We start from the raw sequence: 25,007 nt of genomic DNA on the forward strand, positions 1-25,007 counted from the left end.
AGTGTTTTCTAATCTAAAGTGTTTTCAACAGTCTTATTGGTCAGAGATCACCATTAAATAATACGCACTGTACAGAACATTAAAACACTTTATAAATAAACAATTTCCCTTACCTTTCTCATCAATGATCCTTTGCATACTTATCCTGGAAGAGGATTCAGAGTTTTTCTTGGCCGTTTCATATTTGACAAAGTTCTGAGGAAGTTCTGCTGATCTTGGAGGCTGTTAGCGAAGCGTCATTAAAATGTGCATTCATTCTGTTGCTGTTTTATGAAGCTGGAGTGAGACAAGGAGTCAACTATAAACCATACAGATCAGAATTAATAGGGAACATTCCTGAAATCAGGGGTGTTTTGATGTTTCGAACTGATTTTCTCAAGATTATTCCAGCAGGTTACATTCCTTCATTTCCTTTCCGAAGAATGTATTTCATTTAACAAAGTGATGGCTTGTTCAAGTCTAAAATTTGAGATCAAGTTGAGTCAAAGTGAGTTAATTGGACCCGTTCTCATCAGTCTGCGTATAAATAACACGACTTTACACTTTCTATTTGCGTGTAATGCATACGCCAAATGCCATTTTTGCGTGCATATGATACGCCAATCCTTCCCATTAATTTCGGTGGAGAGCAGATGCGTCCAAATAACACGCATCATCTTCAGCGGCAGTGACGTCACCAGCGAGGCTCGTTCAGTTCACCTGATGCGCTTACACCTTCAAACAGGTAAGCAAGGGTAAATATATTTTTTTTCTTCTTCTTTTTGTAATGATATCACGTGGTTAAGCGTATTGTTTTAATTATTTCAGTATTTCTGCATCACGTTAGACAGGGTCGTGTTTTTAAAGGGCAGTTTATGCTCAAATTATGGGTCAGTGGGCTGCTCAGCTAGCCTACTATTGTCATTAGCCTAAGCTAACCTGTACTGTTTATAGACCTGTTGCAGTTTTAAATAAATAATGATGTGACATATGGGTCTTCAGCTTTTAGACATGACTAATACAAGCACACCAAAGCACCCAACCCAATATCGCGTGATAATCGTGATCGTGTAAAAAGTCCACACATTTAGCATATTTTTACAATACTAGCCTAACTTTTGCTTGACCACGTCATGTGTAGCCAATACACACACAGTAACTACAGCATATTTACCATGCTTCTCCTACTGTAACCGTAGTTTTACTGTGGTATTTGTAGTTACTAACACACAATAACCACCACATTTACTATGGGTTTACCATAGTAACCATAGTTTTACTCTGGACTTTGTAACGCACATAACCACGACATTTACTATGGGTTTACCATAGTAACCATAGTTTTACTCTGGTATTTGTATTTACTAACACACAATAACCACGACATTTACTATGGGTTTACTATAGTAACCATAGTTTTACTCTGGTATTTGTATTTACTAACACACAATAGCCACGACATTTACTATGGGTTTACTATAGTAACCATAGTTTTACTCTGGTATTTGTATTTACTAACACACAATAACCACGACATTTACTATGGGTTTACCATAGTAACCATAGTTTTACTCTGGTATTTGTATTTACTAACACACAATAACCACGACATTTACTATGGGTTTACTATAGTAACCATAGTTTTACTCTGGTATTTGTATTTACTAACACACAATAGCCACGACATTTACTATGGGTTTACTATAGTAACCATAGTTTTGCTCTGGTATTTGTATTTACTAACACACAATAACCACGACATTTACTATGGGTTTACTATAGTAACCATAGTTTTACTCTGGTATTTGTAGTTACTAACACACAATAACCACGACATTTACTATGGGTTTACTATAGTAACCATAGTTTTACTCTGGTATTTGTAGTTACTAACACACAATAACCACGACATTTACTATGGGTTTACTATAGTAACCATAGTTTTACTCTGGTATTTGTAGTTACTAACACACAATAACCACGACATTTACTATGGGTTTACTATAGTAACCATAGTTTTACTCTGGTATTTGTATTTACTAACACACAATAACCACGACATTCACTATGGGTTTACCATAGTAACCATAGTTTTACTCTGGTATTTGTATTTACTAACACACAATAACCACGACATTTACTATGGGTTTACTATAGTAACCATAGTTTTACTCTGGTATTTGTATTTACTAACACACAATAACCACGACATTTACTATGGGTTTACCATAGTAACCATAGTTTTACTCTGGTATTTGTATTTACTAACACACAATAACCACGACATTTACTATGGGTTTACCATAGTAACCATAGTTTTACTCTGGTATTTGTAGTTACTAACGAACAATAACCACGACATTTACTATGGGTTTACCATAGTAACCATAGTTTTACTCTGGTATTTGTATTTACTAACACACAATAGCCACGACATTCACTATGGGTTTACCATAGTAACCATAGTTTTACTCTGGTATTTGTAGTTACTAACACACAATAGCCACGACATTTACTATGGGTTTACCATAGTAACCATAGTTTTACTCTGGTATTTGTATTTACTAACACACAATAACCACGACATTTACTATGGGTTTACCATAGTAACCATAGTTTTACTCTGGTATTTGTAGTTACTAACGAACAATAACCACGACATTTACTATGGGTTTACCATAGTAACCATAGTTTTACTCTGGTATTTGTATTTACTAACACACAATAACCACGACATTCACTATGGGTTTACCATAGTAACCATAGTTTTACTCTGGTATTTGTATTTACTAACACACAATAGCCACGACATTTACTATGGGTTTACCATAGTAACCATAGTTTTACTCTGGTATTTGTATTTACTAACACACAATAACCACGACATTTACTATGGGTTTACTATAGTAACCATAGTTTTGCTCTGGTATTTGTATTTACTAACACACAATAGCCACGACATTTACTATGGGTTTACCATAGTAACCATAGTTTTGCTCTGGTATTTGTATTTACTAACACACAATAACCACGACATTTACTATGGGTTTACTATAGTAACCATAGTTTTGCTCTGGTATTTGTATTTACTAACACACAATAACCACGACATTTACTATGGGTTTACTATAGTAACCATAGTTTTGCTCTGGTATTTGTATTTACTAACACACAATAACCACGACATTTACTATGGGTTTACTATAGTAACCATAGTTTTACTCTGGTATTTGTATTTACTAACACACAATAACCACGACATTCACTATGGGTTTACCATAGTAACCATAGTTTTACTCTGGTATTTGTATTTACTAACACACAATAACCACGACATTTACTATGGGTTTACTATAGTAACCATAGTTTTACTCTGGTATTTGTATTTACTAACACACAATAACCACGACATTTACTATGGGTTTACCATAGTAACCATAGTTTTACTCTGGTATTTGTAGTTACTAACACACAATAGCCACGACATTTACTATGGGTTTACCATAGTAACCATAGTTTTACTCTGGTATTTGTATTTACTAACACACAATAACCACGACATTCACTATGGGTTTACCATAGTAACCATAGTTTTACTCTGGTATTTGTATTTACTAACACACAATAACCACGACATTCACTATGGGTTTACCATAGTAACCATAGTTTTACTCTGGTATTTGTATTTACTAACACACAATAACCACGACATTCACTATGGGTTTACCATAGTAACCATAGTTTTACTCTGGTATTTGTATTTACTAACACACAATAGCCACGACATTTACTATGGGTTTACCATAGTAACCATAGTTTTACTCTGGTATTTGTATTTACTAACGAACAATAACCACGACATTTACTATGGGTTTACCATAGTAACCATAGTTTTACTCTGGTATTTGTATTTACTAACACACAATAACCACGACATTCACTATGGGTTTACCATAGTAACCATAGTTTTACTCTGGTATTTGTATTTACTAACACACAATAACCACGACATTTACTATGGGTTTACCATAGTAACCATAGTTTTACTCTGGTATTTGTATTTACTAACGAACAATAACCACGACATTTACTATGGGTTTACCATAGTAACCATAGTTTTACTCTGGTATTTGTATTTACTAACACACAATAGCCACGACATTCACTATGGGTTTACCATAGTAACCATAGTTTTACTCTGGTATTTGTAGTTACTAACGAACAATAACCACGACATTTACTATGGGTTTACCATAGTAACCATAGTTTTACTCTGGTATTTGTAGTTACTAACACACAATAACCACGACATTTACTATGGGTTTACCATAGTAACCATAGTTTTACTCTGGTATTTGTATTTACTAACACACAATAGCCACGACATTTACTATGGGTTTACCATAGTAACCATAGTTTTACTCTGGTATTTGTAGTTACTAACGAACAATAACCACGACATTTACTATGGGTTTACCATAGTAACCATAGTTTTACTCTGGTATTTGTATTTACTAACACACAATAGCCACGACATTTACTATGGGTTTACCATAGTAACCATAGTTTTACTCTGGTATTTGTAGTTACTAACGAACAATAACCACGACATTTACTATGGGTTTACCATAGTAACCATAGTTTTACTCTGGTATTTGTAGTTACTAACACACAATAACCACGACATTTACTATGGGTTTACCATAGTAACCATAGTTTTACTCTGGTATTTGTATTTACTAACACACAATAACCACGACATTCACTATGGGTTTACCATAGTAACCATAGTTTTACTCTGGTATTTGTAGTTACTAACACACAATAACCACGACATTCACTATGGGTTTACCATAGTAACCATAGTTTTACTCTGGTATTTGTATTTACTAACACACAATAACCACGACATTTACTATGGGTTTACCATAGTAACCATAGTTTTACTCTGGTATTTGTATTTACTAACACACAATAGCCACGACATTTACTATGGGTTTACCATAGTAACCATAGTTTTACTCTGGTATTTGTAGTTACTAACACACAATAGCCACGACATTTACTATGGGTTTACCATAGTAACCATAGTTTTACTCTGGTATTTGTATTTACTAACACACAATAACCACGACATTTACTATGGGTTTACCATAGTAACCATAGTTTTACTCTGGTATTTGTATTTACTAACACACAATAACCACGACATTCACTATGGGTTTACCATAGTAACCATAGTTTTACTCTGGTATTTGTAGTTACTAACGAACAATAACCACGACATTTACTATGGGTTTACCATAGTAACCATAGTTTTACTCTGGTATTTGTATTTACTAACACACAATAACCACGACATTTACTATGGGTTTACCATAGTAACCATAGTTTTACTCTGGTATTTGTATTTACTAACACACAATAACCACGACATTTACTATGGGTTTACCATAGTAACCATAGTTTTACTCTGGTATTTGTAGTTACTAACACACAATAGCCACGACATTTACTATGGGTTTACCATAGTAACCATAGTTTTACTCTGGTATTTGTATTTACTAACACACAATAACCACGACATTTACTATGGGTTTACCATAGTAACCATAGTTTTACTCTGGTATTTGTATTTACTAACACACAATAACCACGACATTCACTATGGGTTTACCATAGTAACCATAGTTTTACTCTGGTATTTGTAGTTACTAACACACAATAACCACGACATTTACTATGGGTTTACCATAGTAACCATAGTTTTACTCTGGTATTTGTATTTACTAACGAACAATAACCACGACATTTACTATGGGTTTACCATAGTAACCATAGTTTTACTCTGGTATTTGTAGTTACTAACACACAATAACCACGACATTTACTATGGGTTTACCATAGTAACCATAGTTTTACTCTGGTATTTGTATTTACTAACACACAATAACCACGACATTTACTATGGGTTTACCATAGTAACCATAGTTTTACTCTGGTATTTGTATTTACTAACACACAATAACCACGACATTTACTATGGGTTTACCATAGTAACCATAGTTTTACTCTGGTATTTGTATTTACTAACACACAATAACCACGACATTCACTATGGGTTTACCATAGTAACCATAGTTTTACTCTGGTATTTGTAGTTACTAACACACAATAGCCACGACATTTACTATGGGTTTACCATAGTAACCATAGTTTTACTCTGGTATTTGTATTTACTAACACACAATAGCCACGACATTTACTATGGGTTTACCATAGTAACCATAGTTTTACTCTGGTATTTGTAGTTACTAACACACAATAGCCACGACATTTACTATGGGTTTACCATAGTAACCATAGTTTTACTCTGGTATTTGTATTTACTAACACACAATAACCACGACATTTACTATGGGTTTACCATAGTAACCATAGTTTTACTCTGGTATTTGTATTTACTAACACACAATAACCACGACATTCACTATGGGTTTACCATAGTAACCATAGTTTTACTCTGGTATTTGTAGTTACTAACACACAATAACCACGACATTTACTATGGGTTTACCATAGTAACCATAGTTTTACTCTGGTATTTGTATTTACTAACGAACAATAACCACGACATTTACTATGGGTTTACCATAGTAACCATAGTTTTACTCTGGTATTTGTAGTTACTAACACACAATAACCACGACATTTACTATGGGTTTACCATAGTAACCATAGTTTTACTCTGGTATTTGTATTTACTAACACACAATAACCACGACATTTACTATGGGTTTACCATAGTAACCATAGTTTTACTCTGGTATTTGTATTTACTAACACACAATAACCACGACATTTACTATGGGTTTACCATAGTAACCATAGTTTTACTCTGGTATTTGTATTTACTAACACACAATAACCACGACATTCACTATGGGTTTACCATAGTAACCATAGTTTTACTCTGGTATTTGTAGTTACTAACACACAATAGCCACGACATTCACTATGGGTTTACCATAGTAACCATAGTTTTACTCTGGTATTTGTATTTACTAACACACAATAACCACGACATTTACTATGGGTTTACCATAGTAACCATAGTTTTACTCTGGTATTTGTAGTTACTAACACACAATAGCCACGACATTTACTATGGGTTTACCATAGTAACCATAGTTTTACTCTGGTATTTGTATTTACTAACACACAATAACCACGACATTTACTATGGGTTTACCATAGTAACCATAGTTTTACTCTGGTATTTGTATTTACTAACACACAATAACCACGACATTCACTATGGGTTTACCATAGTAACCATAGTTTTACTCTGGTATTTGTAGTTACTAACACACAATAACCACGACATTTACTATGGGTTTACCATAGTAACCATAGTTTTACTCTGGTATTTGTATTTACTAACGAACAATAACCACGACATTTACTATGGGTTTACCATAGTAACCATAGTTTTACTCTGGTATTTGTAGTTACTAACACACAATAACCACGACATTTACTATGGGTTTACCATAGTAACCATAGTTTTACTCTGGTATTTGTATTTACTAACACACAATAACCACGACATTTACTATGGGTTTACCATAGTAACCATAGTTTTACTCTGGTATTTGTATTTACTAACACACAATAACCACGACATTTACTATGGGTTTACCATAGTAACCATAGTTTTACTCTGGTATTTGTATTTACTAACACACAATAACCACGACATTCACTATGGGTTTACCATAGTAACCATAGTTTTACTCTGGTATTTGTAGTTACTAACACACAATAGCCACGACATTTACTATGGGTTTACCATAGTAACCATAGTTTTACTCTGGTATTTGTATTTACTAACACACAATAACCACGACATTTACTATGGGTTTACTATAGTAACCATAGTTTTACTCTGGTATTTGTATTTACTAACACACAATAGCCACGACATTTACTATGGGTTTACTATAGTAACCATAGTTTTGCTCTGGTATTTGTATTTACTAACACACAATAACCACGACATTTACTATGGGTTTACTATAGTAACCATAGTTTTACTCTGGTATTTGTAGTTACTAACACACAATAACCACGACATTTACTATGGGTTTACTATAGTAACCATAGTTTTACTCTGGTATTTGTAGTTACTAACACACAATAACCACGACATTTACTATGGGTTTACTATAGTAACCATAGTTTTACTCTGGTATTTGTAGTTACTAACACACAATAACCACGACATTTACTATGGGTTTACTATAGTAACCATAGTTTTACTCTGGTATTTGTATTTACTAACACACAATAACCACGACATTCACTATGGGTTTACCATAGTAACCATAGTTTTACTCTGGTATTTGTATTTACTAACACACAATAACCACGACATTTACTATGGGTTTACTATAGTAACCATAGTTTTACTCTGGTATTTGTATTTACTAACACACAATAACCACGACATTTACTATGGGTTTACCATAGTAACCATAGTTTTACTCTGGTATTTGTATTTACTAACACACAATAACCACGACATTTACTATGGGTTTACCATAGTAACCATAGTTTTACTCTGGTATTTGTAGTTACTAACGAACAATAACCACGACATTTACTATGGGTTTACCATAGTAACCATAGTTTTACTCTGGTATTTGTATTTACTAACACACAATAGCCACGACATTCACTATGGGTTTACCATAGTAACCATAGTTTTACTCTGGTATTTGTAGTTACTAACACACAATAGCCACGACATTCACTATGGGTTTACCATAGTAACCATAGTTTTACTCTGGTATTTGTATTTACTAACACACAATAACCACGACATTTACTATGGGTTTACCATAGTAACCATAGTTTTACTCTGGTATTTGTATTTACTAACACACAATAACCACGACATTCACTATGGGTTTACCATAGTAACCATAGTTTTACTCTGGTATTTGTATTTACTAACACACAATAGCCACGACATTTACTATGGGTTTACCATAGTAACCATAGTTTTACTCTGGTATTTGTATTTACTAACACACAATAACCACGACATTTACTATGGGTTTACTATAGTAACCATAGTTTTGCTCTGGTATTTGTATTTACTAACACACAATAGCCACGACATTTACTATGGGTTTACTATAGTAACCATAGTTTTACTCTGGTATTTGTATTTACTAACACACAATAACCACGACATTTACTATGGGTTTACCATAGTAACCATAGTTTTGCTCTGGTATTTGTATTTACTAACACACAATAACCACGACATTTACTATGGGTTTACTATAGTAACCATAGTTTTGCTCTGGTATTTGTATTTACTAACACACAATAACCACGACATTTACTATGGGTTTACTATAGTAACCATAGTTTTACTCTGGTATTTGTATTTACTAACACACAATAACCACGACATTCACTATGGGTTTACCATAGTAACCATAGTTTTACTCTGGTATTTGTATTTACTAACACACAATAACCACGACATTTACTATGGGTTTACTATAGTAACCATAGTTTTACTCTGGTATTTGTATTTACTAACACACAATAACCACGACATTCACTATGGGTTTACCATAGTAACCATAGTTTTACTCTGGTATTTGTATTTACTAACACACAATAACCACGACATTTACTATGGGTTTACTATAGTAACCATAGTTTTACTCTGGTATTTGTATTTACTAACACACAATAACCACGACATTTACTATGGGTTTACCATAGTAACCATAGTTTTACTCTGGTATTTGTAGTTACTAACACACAATAGCCACGACATTTACTATGGGTTTACCATAGTAACCATAGTTTTACTCTGGTATTTGTATTTACTAACACACAATAACCACGACATTCACTATGGGTTTACCATAGTAACCATAGTTTTACTCTGGTATTTGTATTTACTAACACACAATAACCACGACATTCACTATGGGTTTACCATAGTAACCATAGTTTTACTCTGGTATTTGTATTTACTAACACACAATAACCACGACATTCACTATGGGTTTACCATAGTAACCATAGTTTTACTCTGGTATTTGTATTTACTAACACACAATAGCCACGACATTTACTATGGGTTTACCATAGTAACCATAGTTTTACTCTGGTATTTGTATTTACTAACGAACAATAACCACGACATTTACTATGGGTTTACCATAGTAACCATAGTTTTACTCTGGTATTTGTATTTACTAACACACAATAACCACGACATTCACTATGGGTTTACCATAGTAACCATAGTTTTACTCTGGTATTTGTATTTACTAACACACAATAACCACGACATTTACTATGGGTTTACCATAGTAACCATAGTTTTACTCTGGTATTTGTATTTACTAACGAACAATAACCACGACATTTACTATGGGTTTACCATAGTAACCATAGTTTTACTCTGGTATTTGTATTTACTAACACACAATAGCCACGACATTCACTATGGGTTTACCATAGTAACCATAGTTTTACTCTGGTATTTGTAGTTACTAACGAACAATAACCACGACATTTACTATGGGTTTACCATAGTAACCATAGTTTTACTCTGGTATTTGTAGTTACTAACACACAATAACCACGACATTTACTATGGGTTTACCATAGTAACCATAGTTTTACTCTGGTATTTGTATTTACTAACACACAATAGCCACGACATTTACTATGGGTTTACCATAGTAACCATAGTTTTACTCTGGTATTTGTAGTTACTAACGAACAATAACCACGACATTTACTATGGGTTTACCATAGTAACCATAGTTTTACTCTGGTATTTGTAGTTACTAACACACAATAACCACGACATTTACTATGGGTTTACCATAGTAACCATAGTTTTACTCTGGTATTTGTAGTTACTAACACACAATAACCACGACATTTACTATGGGTTTACCATAGTAACCATAGTTTTACTCTGGTATTTGTAGTTACTAACGAACAATAACCACGACATTTACTATGGGTTTACCATAGTAACCATAGTTTTACTCTGGTATTTGTAGTTACTTACACACAATAACCACGACATTTACTATGGGTTTACCATAGTAACCATAGTTTTACTCTGGTATTTGTATTTACTAACACACAATAACCACGACATTCACTATGGGTTTACCATAGTAACCATAGTTTTACTCTGGTATTTGTAGTTACTAACACACAATAACCACGACATTCACTATGGGTTTACCATAGTAACCATAGTTTTACTCTGGTATTTGTAGTTACTAACGAACAATAACCACGACATTCACTATGGGTTTACCATAGTAACCATAGTTTTACTCTGGTATTTGTATTTACTAACACACAATAACCACGACATTTACTATGGGTTTACCATAGTAACCATAGTTTTACTCTGGTATTTGTATTTACTAACGAACAATAACCACGACATTTACTATGGGTTTACCATAGTAACCATAGTTTTACTCTGGTATTTGTAGTTACTAACACACAATAACCACGACATTTACTATGGGTTTACCATAGTAATCATAGTTTTACTCTGGTATTTGTAGTTACTAACGAACAATAACCACGACATTTACTATGGGTTTACCATAGTAACCATAGTTTTACTCTGGTATTTGTATTTACTAACACACAATAACCACGACATTTACTATGGGTTTACCATAGTAACCATAGTTTTACTCTGGTATTTGTATTTACTAACACACAATAACCACGACATTTACTATGGGTTTACCATAGTAACCATAGTTTTACTCTGGTATTTGTAGTTACTAACACACAATAGCCACGACATTTACTATGGGTTTACCATAGTAACCATAGTTTTACTCTGGTATTTGTATTTACTAACACACAATAACCACGACATTCACTATGGGTTTACCATAGTAACCATAGTTTTACTCTGGTATTTGTATTTACTAACACACAATAACCACGACATTTACTATGGGTTTACCATAGTAACCATAGTTTTACTCTGGTATTTGTAGTTACTAACGAACAATAACCACGACATTTACTATGGGTTTACCATAGTAACCATAGTTTTACTCTGGTATTTGTATTTACTAACACACAATAACCACGACATTTACTATGGGTTTACCATAGTAACCATAGTTTTACTCTGGTATTTGTATTTACTAACACACAATAACCACGACATTTACTATGGGTTTACCATAGTAACCATAGTTTTACTCTGGTATTTGTAGTTACTAACACACAATAGCCACGACATTTACTATGGGTTTACCATAGTAACCATAGTTTTACTCTGGTATTTGTATTTACTAACACACAATAACCACGACATTCACTATGGGTTTACCATAGTAACCATAGTTTTACTCTGGTATTTGTAGTTACTAACACACAATAACCACGACATTCACTATGGGTTTACCATAGTAACCATAGTTTTACTCTGGTATTTGTATTTACTAACGAACAATAACCACGACATTTACTATGGGTTTACCATAGTAACCATAGTTTTACTCTGGTATTTGTATTTACTAACACACAATAACCACGACATTCACTATGGGTTTACCATAGTAACCATAGTTTTACTCTGGTATTTGTAGTTACTAACACACAATAGCCACGACATTTACTATGGGTTTACCATAGTAACCATAGTTTTACTCTGGTATTTGTATTTACTAACACACAATAACCACGACATTTACTATGGGTTTACCATAGTAACCATAGTTTTACTCTGGTATTTGTAGTTACTAACACACAATAACCACGACATTTACTATGGGTTTACCATAGTAACCATAGTTTTACTCTGGTATTTGTAGTTACTAACACACAATAACCACGACACTTACCAGGATTTTACCACAGTAACTGTGTTTTTACTCTACACTATTTGTAAAGCACAGTAACCACTAAGTTTGCCATGCCTTTAATATCTTTTTGTGATGTAATTGTAATTCAGTGTTTTTTCTGTCTTGCAGTTACGTCGGATTACATACTCCACAACAACCTGTAATCCAGCAGATCTTTAAAGAAGCCATCTCTTGTAAAATCTCTCTCTCTCTCTCTCTCTCTCTCTCGCTCTCGCTCTGCTAGAATTAACAGGGAACTTCAACTCCACGCTCCCAATGCTGATATTGAAGAAGCTGTCAAGGGGGCTGAACAAGTCCTTCAAAGGATCAACCCTTCACAGGTAATGTTGAAGACTCTTAGTTATAACTGATTTGCTTTAATGAACGCATCCTTATATTATGTGTTAATCAAATATTTTGGTCACAGATCATTTTAACACACTGTCTCAACATGTTTATATTTCAGGAAGGCCTGTCATGAGATTTGAATTTGACCATCTTGTGCATTTATGAAGAAGACCAAAAGCTGCAAAGGCAAACACTTCCAATGGTACGTCAGATACATTTTTCTCAGCATTTGATATTTCTTAAATTTTGGTTCACTTAGCCCATCAGGAAGAACACTCAACAAAGAGCATGTTGTAGTAGTAATAATTCATCCAATAATCATATTATATTGCACAAGCGTACTTGTACAAAATTCTACAACTTTTACTCCTACTGCTGTTATTGGCCATCACCACAATTCCCATCAGATTGTGCCCATTGTAAGAGTGTTTATATTATGAAGTTTAAATGAAGTCCATTGTATTCTTTATTAATCTTTACAAATTGGTGCCGCCTCTTCCTGTTTCAACAGTACATGATATCTGTCCACACCTCATAGTCTGCCTTTCTTTCTATGGTGATGTTACTGAACACATCTGTCTTAGAAGCAAGAGAATGGAAATCCTAGTTTAACTTTTCAAGTGCTACACATCAGATCTTCAATGAATTTGGGCAATCAGATCACTTAAAGTTGTTCACACAAAGATCAATAACTATAATGAGAAGTATTTTAGCATCCACACCAACAGACAGTACTGTTCTCTTAAATCTCTTAAATGTTCCTCTCATTCTGTTAAATTTATACACACAATTCTGCCTTTCTCTACCTTTTTCACTTCATCTTCATGCTGTACTCCCTCACTCACACATTCTTTTATGCTCTGTTGTAAGGCAGAAACTGAGAGTTTGCATGATGGCATTTTCTCAGACGCTGAATCTGATGTGTACAGATGAACTCAGGAGCCTACTAGAGTTGCCAAGGAACTTGTGCTTGAAGTATATAATTATATCTGCCTTATTTATATTTTTAAACAACAATAATGATTAAACATGGGGTCAATAAGTATTTTCTTGTTTTACAGCTGAAGACCAGAAACGCAAAGAAAATCAGTCAAACCAGTCCTAAAGAAATGAGGAATGAACATGGACTTCTTGTGCCCCAAAAGAAAAGACAGAAAGGTGAAAAGTTTCACATTTCCATTTTGTATGTCTGAATTCAGTGCAGTTATGTGTGGTACAACATTGATGTTGATCTCTCAAAAGACTTTTCAAGTCCGCAGTTATAGTTTTTCACATATACATCTTTTTTATAGCTCCTAAAATGAGCAAATAAGCTGTGCATCATCTCTGTGATTTGGGAAGGAAATGACTGAATATGGCGAGTACTGACACCTGCAACTGTATTCACCAACACTATTACTCTAGAATGGTTATTGCTGTTATTGCTGACTTATTGTTTTGTCTGTTTGTTTGAATTAAGATGGAGCCAGTTGATGAAGATATCAATTGAATGGCCACCGAGTGCATCACTGCTACCTGAACCCATCAGTTATCTTCTGTGAAGACTGCATTCACAAACCGCTCTACTGCGACAGCTCAGATGTTACGGCCTGTAAAAGTAAACATCACTGCTAAACAACGAGAGCTAGTTGTGGTGGGATTCTTTTGGCCAATATCCCCAACAAGAATCAATGTTAAGTCCAGTGCAACAATTATAAATAAAAATACTATATATTGTTTATTGATTTACCATACCCTAAATACTTGTTTTGGCCCTCCAGGACATCTAGACCAGGTGGAGTGTGAGGAGGACCGTCAGAGACTCCAGCCAGCCGAGCCATGGATTGCTCTCACTGTTACCATCAGGCATGCGTTATCACAGAACCTACACCAGCAGACAGTGAGACAAGTTCCTTTCACAGGCAATCAGACTGAACTGAACTCATACCAGTAAAACCATACACACCCCACCAACCTCATATGCCCTGCACTCTTATCAGTTATGCTGACTGGACTCAATATTATTATGCACCCTGACATTCTGTTTGCACTAATTCATACCGTGCTGCACTGCAGAGATGTATGTGTACTGTGATTATTATTGTTTTCAATTCATGCTCTCTGTATAGCATAATTTTTAACATATATTGTTCTCTACCTGAATTGAGTCCCTTATATATGTGTGTTGCATATATATATTCAGAATTTGTATTTCATATATATTCATGAATTAATTCATTTGTCATCCATACTGTCACGCTGCAGTCTGCACCCAAGACTTTCATCACCTGTATACTTGTGTTCATTGTATTGTGACAATAAAGATATTTGATTTAAATTAGTTACATGTCTTTTGTTCATCAGTTGTGCAGGGTGCTGCATAAGAACTGCAAAAAAAAATTTATGACATGGAAGATTATGATATGTCCAGGACATGGACAAGCAAGAAGAGGAAGAAAAGCAGGAGAGCTCTAAAAACTTGATGTGATTCTTTGGGGCTCAAGACATTTCACCATACATGCATTTGCATGGCTTCATTTGATTAGAAAAACATGGTTTTAACATAACCCATTTTTAATATTGTTAAAAATTGTATATCATTTGTCTTAATACACTACTTTAGTTGTCTTTATGTTGTATCCTCCAGTAAAGTACTGCACATGGTGTTGGATAATAAAGTAGGGTGAATATTCTATATTAAGAATGGTGTTTGGTATATACACCATTTAATTTTGTAAACAATAGATAAATGTGTTTTAATTAAGAAATGAACATTTGGTTACATTAATGACATTCAGTTAGATGAAGGGCAGGCTGAAAGCTGCATTAGAAGATACTGCATGGACTATAATGCTGCAGGAATTTCATGCACAACTGAAGGTGATGGACAAGGGAAAGATCAACATGAATCCAGTACTGTATAATAAGCAAGATGAGCATGCACATTACTGATGTTTAGTACCCGAGGAGGACAAATATGAGGAGTATTTTACACAGAGACACAAATTAGCTCTTAATATTATGATTCTTTGCATTGCATGAATTGTATGGCTTTGCACTATAAACTACACACTCTCTGTACCTTGTCTTACTGAATGACACATTGACACTGTGAAAGTACAATCAAGTGTCACAGTATGTATTGGTTGTTTAAATTGGTGTCTTTGTTTACTTTCAATACTGTATCCTTGCATCTGATGTAATTCAATATTTGGCGCCTATTCCAAATAGGCACTGATGTATATTTTTATGGTTCCATTCTTATTCTAAGATAAACATGACTTACAACTTACATATTGGCAATTTGTTGAAAAGAAAATCTTAAAAATTATGACTCAGCACAGTCTGTTGTCCATGATGAGAAAAGGTATGTGTATGTTTTACTGCCCTTCCATCTTCAAGGGCCCAGTAGAGTCCTCTAGAAGAGCAAAAAAATGTAAATTTCAAATGGCTGTAAATCAAAGTCTGATTATAGTGTCAAAGAAAAAATTGGCAGGACAACTACTTATGCTATGCTAATTAAATAATGTTGAACAGAGTTTTCAAACATATATGGAAAGGTGGTATAAAGGTGTTTAAAAAAGTGCACTTAGTAAAATATCGAATTTCAGCCTGCCTCTTAAATATGTCATTAATGTTTACACAATGAACATGTTTAGATGACCCTTTGTTAAAAAAGATTGCATTTTCCCATTTTTTTAATTATTAAACATTTTAAACTACATTACTCATAAGCCTCTGCCATTCTATCGTTTGAACGCGAGTAATATTAGCACTGGTATTTGGAGTTTATTGGAGTTGTGCTTAGGGTAAGGGTTACGATTTCGGTAAAGAGGTAATTTCTCACGACATAGCAACACTGCATTGTTAACTGAAGGTGTTACTGACGTAATAATTACAGTCAAACGGACTTTGCAACATTAAGCGGTATATAATTTGGGTTAAAAGATAGTCCAATCACAGCGAGTTCTGCGAGAGCCAAGGGAACGTCAAAGCCAATGGCAACCCAGTTGAGCACAGGCGTCACACTAACTTGTACATATATGGTCATTTATGCCGGGAGCTTCCGGGTTCCTGTAGTGAATGGACAGAAGCTGCAGTTACCCTGATGCAGCAAGAAATACGTTGATTAAAGGTTTTTTTGTTTTGTGTTTTAACGAAGGTATAATGATTCCCATTGTATTGAATAGGCTACATTGTTTACACTAATATTAGTGTACAGTACTTAAACTCAAAAGTTTGCATATACTGTGTGAAAAATAAATGTCAAAATGTTTCATTTGCTTAAAAAAACACCTCTGAAGATTATTTAAACACAATATTTTTCTACTACTCAATTTTCCTTCTGTAATATTTACAATGTATTTATAGTGTATTAAAGGTAAACAATTTATCACATCTAGGTTTCATGGAAATGGACCCTAAAAACTTGCCATTCTTAGATCCACCAGTTGAACTATAGGAATAGAAAACAAACAAACAAACATCATGACATCAATCACTCGTTGTCTAGTCATTTTACAGTGTTTATTGATATGTCAAACTTTTCGCAGATAAACATAGTGCCCAGAACAGTCTCTCTCCAGTTTATTCCACTATGAAAAAAAAGAAAAGTTGATTAAAAAAAATGCATAGAGGTAACTAAGTGAAAACAAACAAACAAAATTGCAACAGAAACTCCCTTCAAAAAACACAAGTTTAATATTCAAAAATAAAAAGGGAATTTGTTTACAGAAATCCTGACAAAAGATGCCAAAGAATAATCAAGGCTACAGTTGAAAATATATTGTTTTCTTCCCTTTATCAACCAAATAGGCAAAAATGATTAAGAACAATGCTCCAATATTTTACAATTATCACCTTTAAAATTATATATCCTGTAATCATTGTTTGATTCTATTGTGAATAAATGCAAAACAAATAAATGGTTAATAATAATAATTATTATTATGTGTATATATATATATATATATACAGGAGTGCTTATAGTAGAGATTGGAGTGATGAATGTAGAGGAAAAATGAATACAAGCAGAAATGCTAAGACTGGAGGTTGGCAGTAAAGGACTGAGAGCAGATGTGTCACACAAGAGAGGAAGATCTGGAAGCTTTTGAATGGGCTGATATTGTGAAGAGCTGATGAAGAATGATTAAGTAATCTGTGAGAAATCCTGCAAGAAGAAACAAAGATAATTTATCACATGATGAACAACAAAAACACTGACAACAACAATTGGCAGAATACAACATACTGTAACTGCAGTGTGCATAGAAGTAATTGTACAGTATTGTCTGTTGGTGTGGATGCTAAAATACTTCTCATTATAGTTATTGGTCTTTGTGTGAACAACTTTAAGTGATCTGATTGCCCAAATTCATTGAAGATCTGATTTGTAGCACTTGAAAAGTTAAACTAGGATTTCCATTCTCTTGCTTCTAAGACAGATGTGTTCAGTAACATCACCATAGAAAGAAAGGCAGACTATGAGATGTGGACAGATATCATGTACTGTTGAAACAGGAAGAGGCGGCACCAATTTGTAAAGATTAATAAAGAATACAATGGACTTCATTTAAACTTCATAATATAAACACTCTTACAATGGGCACAATCTGATGGGAGCTGTGGTGATGGCCAATAACAGCAGTAGGAGTAAAAGTTGTAGAATTTTGTACAAGTACGCTTGTGCAATATAATATGATTATTGGATGAATTATTACTACTACAACATGCTCTTTGTTGAGTGTTCTTCCTGATGGGCTAAGTGAACCAAAATTTAAGAAATATCAAATGCTGAGAAAAATGTATCTGACGTACCATTGGAAGTGTTTGCCTTTGCAGCTTTTGGTCTTCTTCATAAATGCACAAGATGGTCAAATTCAAATCTCATGACAGGCCTTCCTGAAATATAAACATGTTGAGACAGTGTGTTAAAATGATCTGTGACCAAAATATTTGATTAACACATAATATAAGGATGCGTTCATTAAAGCAAATCAGTTATAACTAAGAGTCTTCAACATTACCTGTGAAGGGTTGATCCTTTGAAGGACTTGTTCAGCCCCCTTGACAGCTTCTTCAATATCAGCATTGGGAGCGTGGAGTTGAAGTTCCCTGTTAATTCTAGCAGAGCGAGAGCGAGAGAGAGAGAGAGAGAGAGAGAGAGATTTTACAAGAGATGGCTTCTTTAAAGATCTGCTGGATTACAGGTTGTTGTGGAGTATGTAATCCGACGTAACTGCAAGACAGAAAAAACACTGAATTACAATTACATCACAAAAAGATATTAAAGGCATGGCAAACTTAGTGGTTACTGTGCTTTACAAATAGTGTAGAGTAAAAACACAGTTACTGTGGTAAAATCCTGGTAAGTGTCGTGGTTATTGTGTGTTAGTAACTACAAATACCAGAGTAAAACTATGGTTACTATGGTAAACCCATAGTAAATGTCGTGGTTATTGTGTGTTAGTAAATACAAATACCAGAGTAAAACTATGGTTACTATGGTAAACCCATAGTGAATGTCGTGGCTATTGTGTGTTAGTAAATACAAATACCAGAGTAAAACTATGGTTACTATGGTAAACCCATAGTAAATGTCGTGGTTATTGTGTGTTAGTAAATACAAATACCAGAGTAAAACTATGGTTACTATGGTAAACCCATAGTAAATGTCGTGGCTATTGTGTGTTAGTAACTACAAATACCAGAGTAAAACTATGGTTACTATGGTAAACCCATAGTAAATGTCGTGGTTATTGTGTGTTAGTAACTACAAATACCACAGTAAAACTACGGTTACAGTAGGAGAAGCATGGTAAATATGCTGTAGTTACTGTGTGTGTATTGGCTACACATGACGTGGTCAAGCAAAAGTTAGGCTAGTATTGTAAAAATATGCTAAATGTGTGGACTTTTTACACGATCGCGATTATCACGCGATATTGGGTTGGGTGCTTTGGTGTGCTTGTATTAGTCATGTCTAAAAGCTGAAGACCCATATGTCACATCATTATTTATTTAAAACTGCAACAGGTCTATAAACAGTACAGGTTAGCTTAGGCTAATGACAATAGTAGGCTAGCTGAGCAGCCCACTGACCCATAATTTGAGCATAAACTGCCCTTTAAAAACACGACCCTGTCTAACGTGATGCAGAAATACTGAAATAATTAAAACAATACGCTTAACCACGTGATATCATTACAAAAAGAAGAAGAAAAAAATATATTTACCCTTGCTTACCTGTTTGAAGGTGTAAGCGCATCAGGTGAACTGAACGAGCCTCGCTTGTGACGTCACTGCCGCTGAAGATGATGCGTGTTATTTGGACGCATCTGCTCTCCACCGAAATTAATGGGAAGGATTGGCGTATCATATGCACGCAAAAATGGCATTTGGCGTATGCATTACACGCAAATAGAAAGTGTAAAGTCGTGTTATTTATACGCAGACTGATGAGAACGGGTTGGGATAAGAGTCTATGTTGAATCACAAGTCTGTTCTCAGATTTACAAATAAATAAATAAATAAAAATAAACATCATGGGTGCTATATGTACATGTACTTATTGTAGTATTTACAAAACATATATAATTTAAAAGATGTCTTTTCAGTAAAAGCAGTTTTTTTTTCTCAGAGAAGGTATGTCACATTAAAAATCCAGATTACCTTTGATGCAGTCATGAATTAAATGTGACAAAGGGTTGTTTATTGAACTGTCATTTATAAAGTAGGATGCATTAAGCAATATTTTGTGCATATGGACGTTTTATATATAATTTATAGGAACACTGATTGCGGTAATTGTTGTATGTTCACATTCAGAGGCCCCAGGTACTTTTTTGTACAGTGTAAAAAATAAAATAGGTTTACCTTACAGTTGTGGGTTGATTAAGAGCATTAGATGTTTTGACATCACAAAACCTGTTCTTCAAACACATTTTGGCCAAAAATGTTTGGCCATAATATGTCCGGTGGGTCCGGTGTGATTTTATATCACACCAGACTATTTAACACATCTGATCTGGCTCCGAGCTGAAATATTTGTCCAGATATGAAATATATTCAAAATGTGCATTGCTGAGAAACCTTAAAGACCACAATTAAGGACCACTGGATTGTTTGAATCAGTTAACTCTCTCTCATTTTTGCTCATTATGATGAAAACTTCATGCCAAACAGAACATTTTGTTGAATGGATATCTGAACAAGCAAAAGAAAAACTAGATCCATGCATTTTTTTCAGCACATTTCTTTTTCTTTTCTTTTTTTTTTTTTTTTAGCAAAAAGCTAAGAAACTCTTATTTTTGTTAAAGACCACATGTGGATCAGATTCAGAATGATCAAAATATAGATGGAGTAAATCTCTTCCATCAACACCCGCGAAGCTTGTACAGTCATATACCTCTTCCTGGGTCGACATTTAATTTAGTAATATTAAGTTTTTTGATCAATTATTATATAGTTTTGATTTAAATGCTGTTTAGGACCTTATCATACACCCGGTGCAATGTGACACAAGGTGCAGCGCAAGTGTGTTTGTTATTCTCAGTCCGGCGCCTTTCACATTTTCCAGCGCCATGTCGTTTAATTCGCAAATGCTCTCATTTGTGCGCCCATGGGTGTGCTGGTCTAAAAAAGAGGTGTGTTCAGGAGCATTGCTGGCGCATTGCTATTTTAAGGAGCTGAAAATAGACTGCGTCATAGACCAACTCAAACCAGGTGTAAAGTCTGGCGCAATGTTTTTTCTTTGTTACTTAAAGAGCGTACACGTGGAGTGATTGGAGTCCGGTGGAGTGATTGGAAATGAGCGACACCTGCTCGACCCACCGTTCTCGAGTCCCACGGAGGAGATGAAAGGATATAAAACAGGAGTGATGACAGTGAAGGACGAGAGAGGACCAGGCCTGGATTATTTTGTGTTTTGATTTTGTTTGTGTGCGGCAGTCGTCTGTTAGGGGCTGTCGTCAACAGCACCCTCTACAGTGTAACAGTGAAAACACAGAAAGCAGGACAATTATGTCAGTGGTGGGGAAGTTGAGCCTATCTTTAGTGTAAAATTGTTCACCTATGAGTGTCCAATAGGAAAACTTTCTTTTTTTGTGTGGTTGTGTTTGTGTGTGTGTGTGTGTGTGTTTGTTTAGGTTTTTTCAACTTGAAGATAAAAAGTCCCTAAACAGAGTTATTTGATTATGGGCTATGAACTTCCATCATTGAGCAGAAGTTCAATAATAATAATAATAATAATAATAATAATAATAATAATAATAATAATAAAAACGTTTTTGACTCTCTTCCAGAAGTGGACTATTGGAATTTCTGTAAAAGTAAGAACTGTTTGTCTTGTCTTGACTGTTAGAAGGAACTCCAAGAATCCCTTAAGCACTTCACAGCTTCTTCTTTCATATATATATATATATATATATATATATATATATGTATTACCTTACAGCTTGCCAGTGACATACCTCTAAATGTCTGTCTGTCCAAAACAAACACCAGTAGATCCTCTCTCGTTCTATTCTTTATGCTGAAGCAACCCCCCCACCCCTGCCTTGTCTCCTCTTCCATATTCCAGAATTGCCAATCCCAATCTAATTTATGGAATATTTTCAAGGTAACCATATACGCAGAGCATTGGCGATAACATCTCCAGGCCCCCGTGACAGGCAGGAACTGTGCAGTGTGTAGTTAATAACATAAACTCCTGCACAGGCCAGTCGAAGAGAGAGGGCTAGTGAGGAGAGAGAGAGAGAGGCAGTCAGAGAAATGTAATTGGGACCATGTGAGCTTCCCCCAGCGGAGGATTAGCAAAGAAACGGAACTCTGCTAGGCCTCGAGATCGCTTTCAATTAGATGCGCCCAGGGCAAGTGAGACAGAGGCGCTTGGTGAAAGATTCGCCATGAGGAGAGCATGAAGAGTCCCTGGCTGGAGGAACCCTGGCTGGGGTGAGCATGGGGTCACGTCCAAGTGTTGCTAATAGAAGATAATGTGCTACGTTCATGCATCATGCAAGGCTGGGGGTATTTTTGGCTACCCAAGACTCATTGGAAATACATATCTCTGCTTACATTTCTGCAAAACAACAACAACAACAAAAACTTATCTATGCATATGAAACACAACAGTCTGCAGTTGAAACATTGGAGGCAGTGAAAAAATTATATCTCATTGCATAAAGTATGATTTACATGGCGAGAGTCTAATTTTCACACAGTTCCTGGCACATTCTGATAACTTGATCATGCAAGATTGCAAGACCTGTACTTCTGAACATTAGCATCACATATACTGCTTTATACGTATGGGTTTTAAAGTGTGGTAAGTTTGCTCTGTAGCTCACCCGATACAGAGTTGCACTAGCAAGGTGAAGTGCTCCAGGATGAATCCTGTGAACCTGCAGTTTAATCGAAAATGGCACTAGCGTGTTTTCAAACTTTCCATGCCAATCTTATCAGTCAAAGCTGGCTTTCAAAAACTAAAACGGATTCAACATGTGTTGGACTTTCAGAACCAATCATCCGATGTCTGAAGCAATACTCCTGCCAAAATGCCTCGAGTCATTACTTGAAACCCAATGAAAAGAAAGGTGGCTTACTTGTTTATGTAACATCTGCGAGTAGTCTGTAAGAAATGCATTTCATCACACATGATGAATAAAGGGGCTTGTCAGAGACTACATGCTAATGTTATTTCTTAATCGGAGCTGTGTCATTGACATTGAGTAGATGTGCTTTCAGTCAATCGGTACTGAATAGATGTACAGGAGGGTTCTGCTTATATCTGGCTCTGCATGGACACAGATGGCTGAAAGTAGCTCTGTTCTGATAATGGCTCAATTATTACACGCACAGCCTGGCATTGGCCCAACAGGTGGGCTTAGCGAGTCCCCATTGGCGAGCCAGTTATGACTACTGCAAATGGAAAAACCAAGAACCCATTATGATGTTTCATTGGTAATTAAAAAAGTTAGGAGGTGCATTAAAAAGGTTCATTGTATGAAAACTCCACTTTAATGGTCTAACTTTTTAAAGAGACTTTGAAGGAGAAAATAATCTGAAAAAAGATTTCTCTTCACAAAAGGATGCATTACAACATCAGTACAGACATTTTTAAATGTACACTTTTATGGAAAGAAAAACTCCTACTATGCAAGTAGGCAAACACAGACAAGTATGATCGGTAACACACTGCAAATGCTTTCTCCAAATTTTACACTCTTAAAGGAAAGTTTGCTGATGTTCAACCAGCTTTGTATTGTTGCAATGCAGTGTATATTTAGTATAGTGTATATACTGTAGTATCTTTCTGTATTATTCATGTGTGATTTATGAATACAGCCCAGATTTTCTACATTCACCATTCTATTATGAGATTTACTATATTACTTACTTAAAGCTGCAGTAGGTAACTTTTGTAAAAATATATTTTTTACATATTTATTAAACCTGTCATTATGTCCTGACAGTAGAATATGAGACAGATAATCTGTGAAAAAATCAAGCTCCTCTGGCTCCTTCCAGTGTCCTATCGCCATTTGCAGAGATCCATCGCTCCCGGTAAGAAAACAACCAATCAGAGCTGCGGTCCGTAACTTTGTTTGTGTTCAAAATGTAGAAAAATGTATATAATAAGTTAGAACACCATGAATCCATTTTCCAAACCGTGTTTTTAGCTTGTCCTGAATCACTAGGGTGCACCTATAATAAGTGTTTATATTCGGACTATTTTAGATTGCTTCGGGGGTACCGCGGCGG

At 34.9% G+C, this 25,007-nt stretch overlaps 2 long non-coding RNA genes across 6 annotated transcripts; one reads left to right on the forward strand and one right to left on the reverse strand.

The window, feature by feature from the left end:
* The first annotated feature begins 507 nt into the window (after positions 1 to 507).
* LOC127962983 (uncharacterized) lies at positions 508 to 15,585 on the forward strand. Of its 4 annotated transcripts, XR_008154712.1 has the most exons (7): positions 508 to 724; positions 13,050 to 13,261; positions 13,387 to 13,470; positions 14,139 to 14,243; positions 14,330 to 14,426; positions 14,561 to 14,940; positions 15,029 to 15,585. It is a non-coding gene; the product is annotated as an uncharacterized LOC127962983 (long non-coding RNA). The 4 variants fall into 4 exon arrangements; XR_008154711.1 differs by lacking the exon at positions 508 to 724 and having other exon boundaries at positions 12,680 to 13,261; XR_008154713.1 differs by lacking the exon at positions 508 to 724 and having other exon boundaries at positions 12,680 to 13,261; positions 14,143 to 14,243.
* A 2,177-nt stretch (positions 15,586 to 17,762) lies between these two features.
* LOC127963872 (uncharacterized) lies at positions 17,763 to 20,507 on the reverse strand. 2 transcript variants are annotated; one of them, XR_008154929.1, is made up of 4 exons: positions 20,493 to 20,507; positions 19,274 to 19,485; positions 19,065 to 19,148; positions 17,763 to 18,417 (listed from the first exon to the last, which is right to left on the reverse strand). It is a non-coding gene; the product is annotated as an uncharacterized LOC127963872 (long non-coding RNA). The 2 variants fall into 2 exon arrangements; XR_008154928.1 differs by having other exon boundaries at positions 18,177 to 18,417; positions 19,274 to 19,370; positions 20,483 to 20,501.
* Positions 20,508 to 25,007: the final 4,500 nt, after the last annotated feature.

The sequence above is a fragment of the Carassius gibelio genome, chromosome B8, assembly GCF_023724105.1.
Source record: "Carassius gibelio isolate Cgi1373 ecotype wild population from Czech Republic chromosome B8, carGib1.2-hapl.c, whole genome shotgun sequence".
Taxonomy (NCBI): domain Eukaryota; kingdom Metazoa; phylum Chordata; class Actinopteri; order Cypriniformes; family Cyprinidae; genus Carassius; species Carassius gibelio.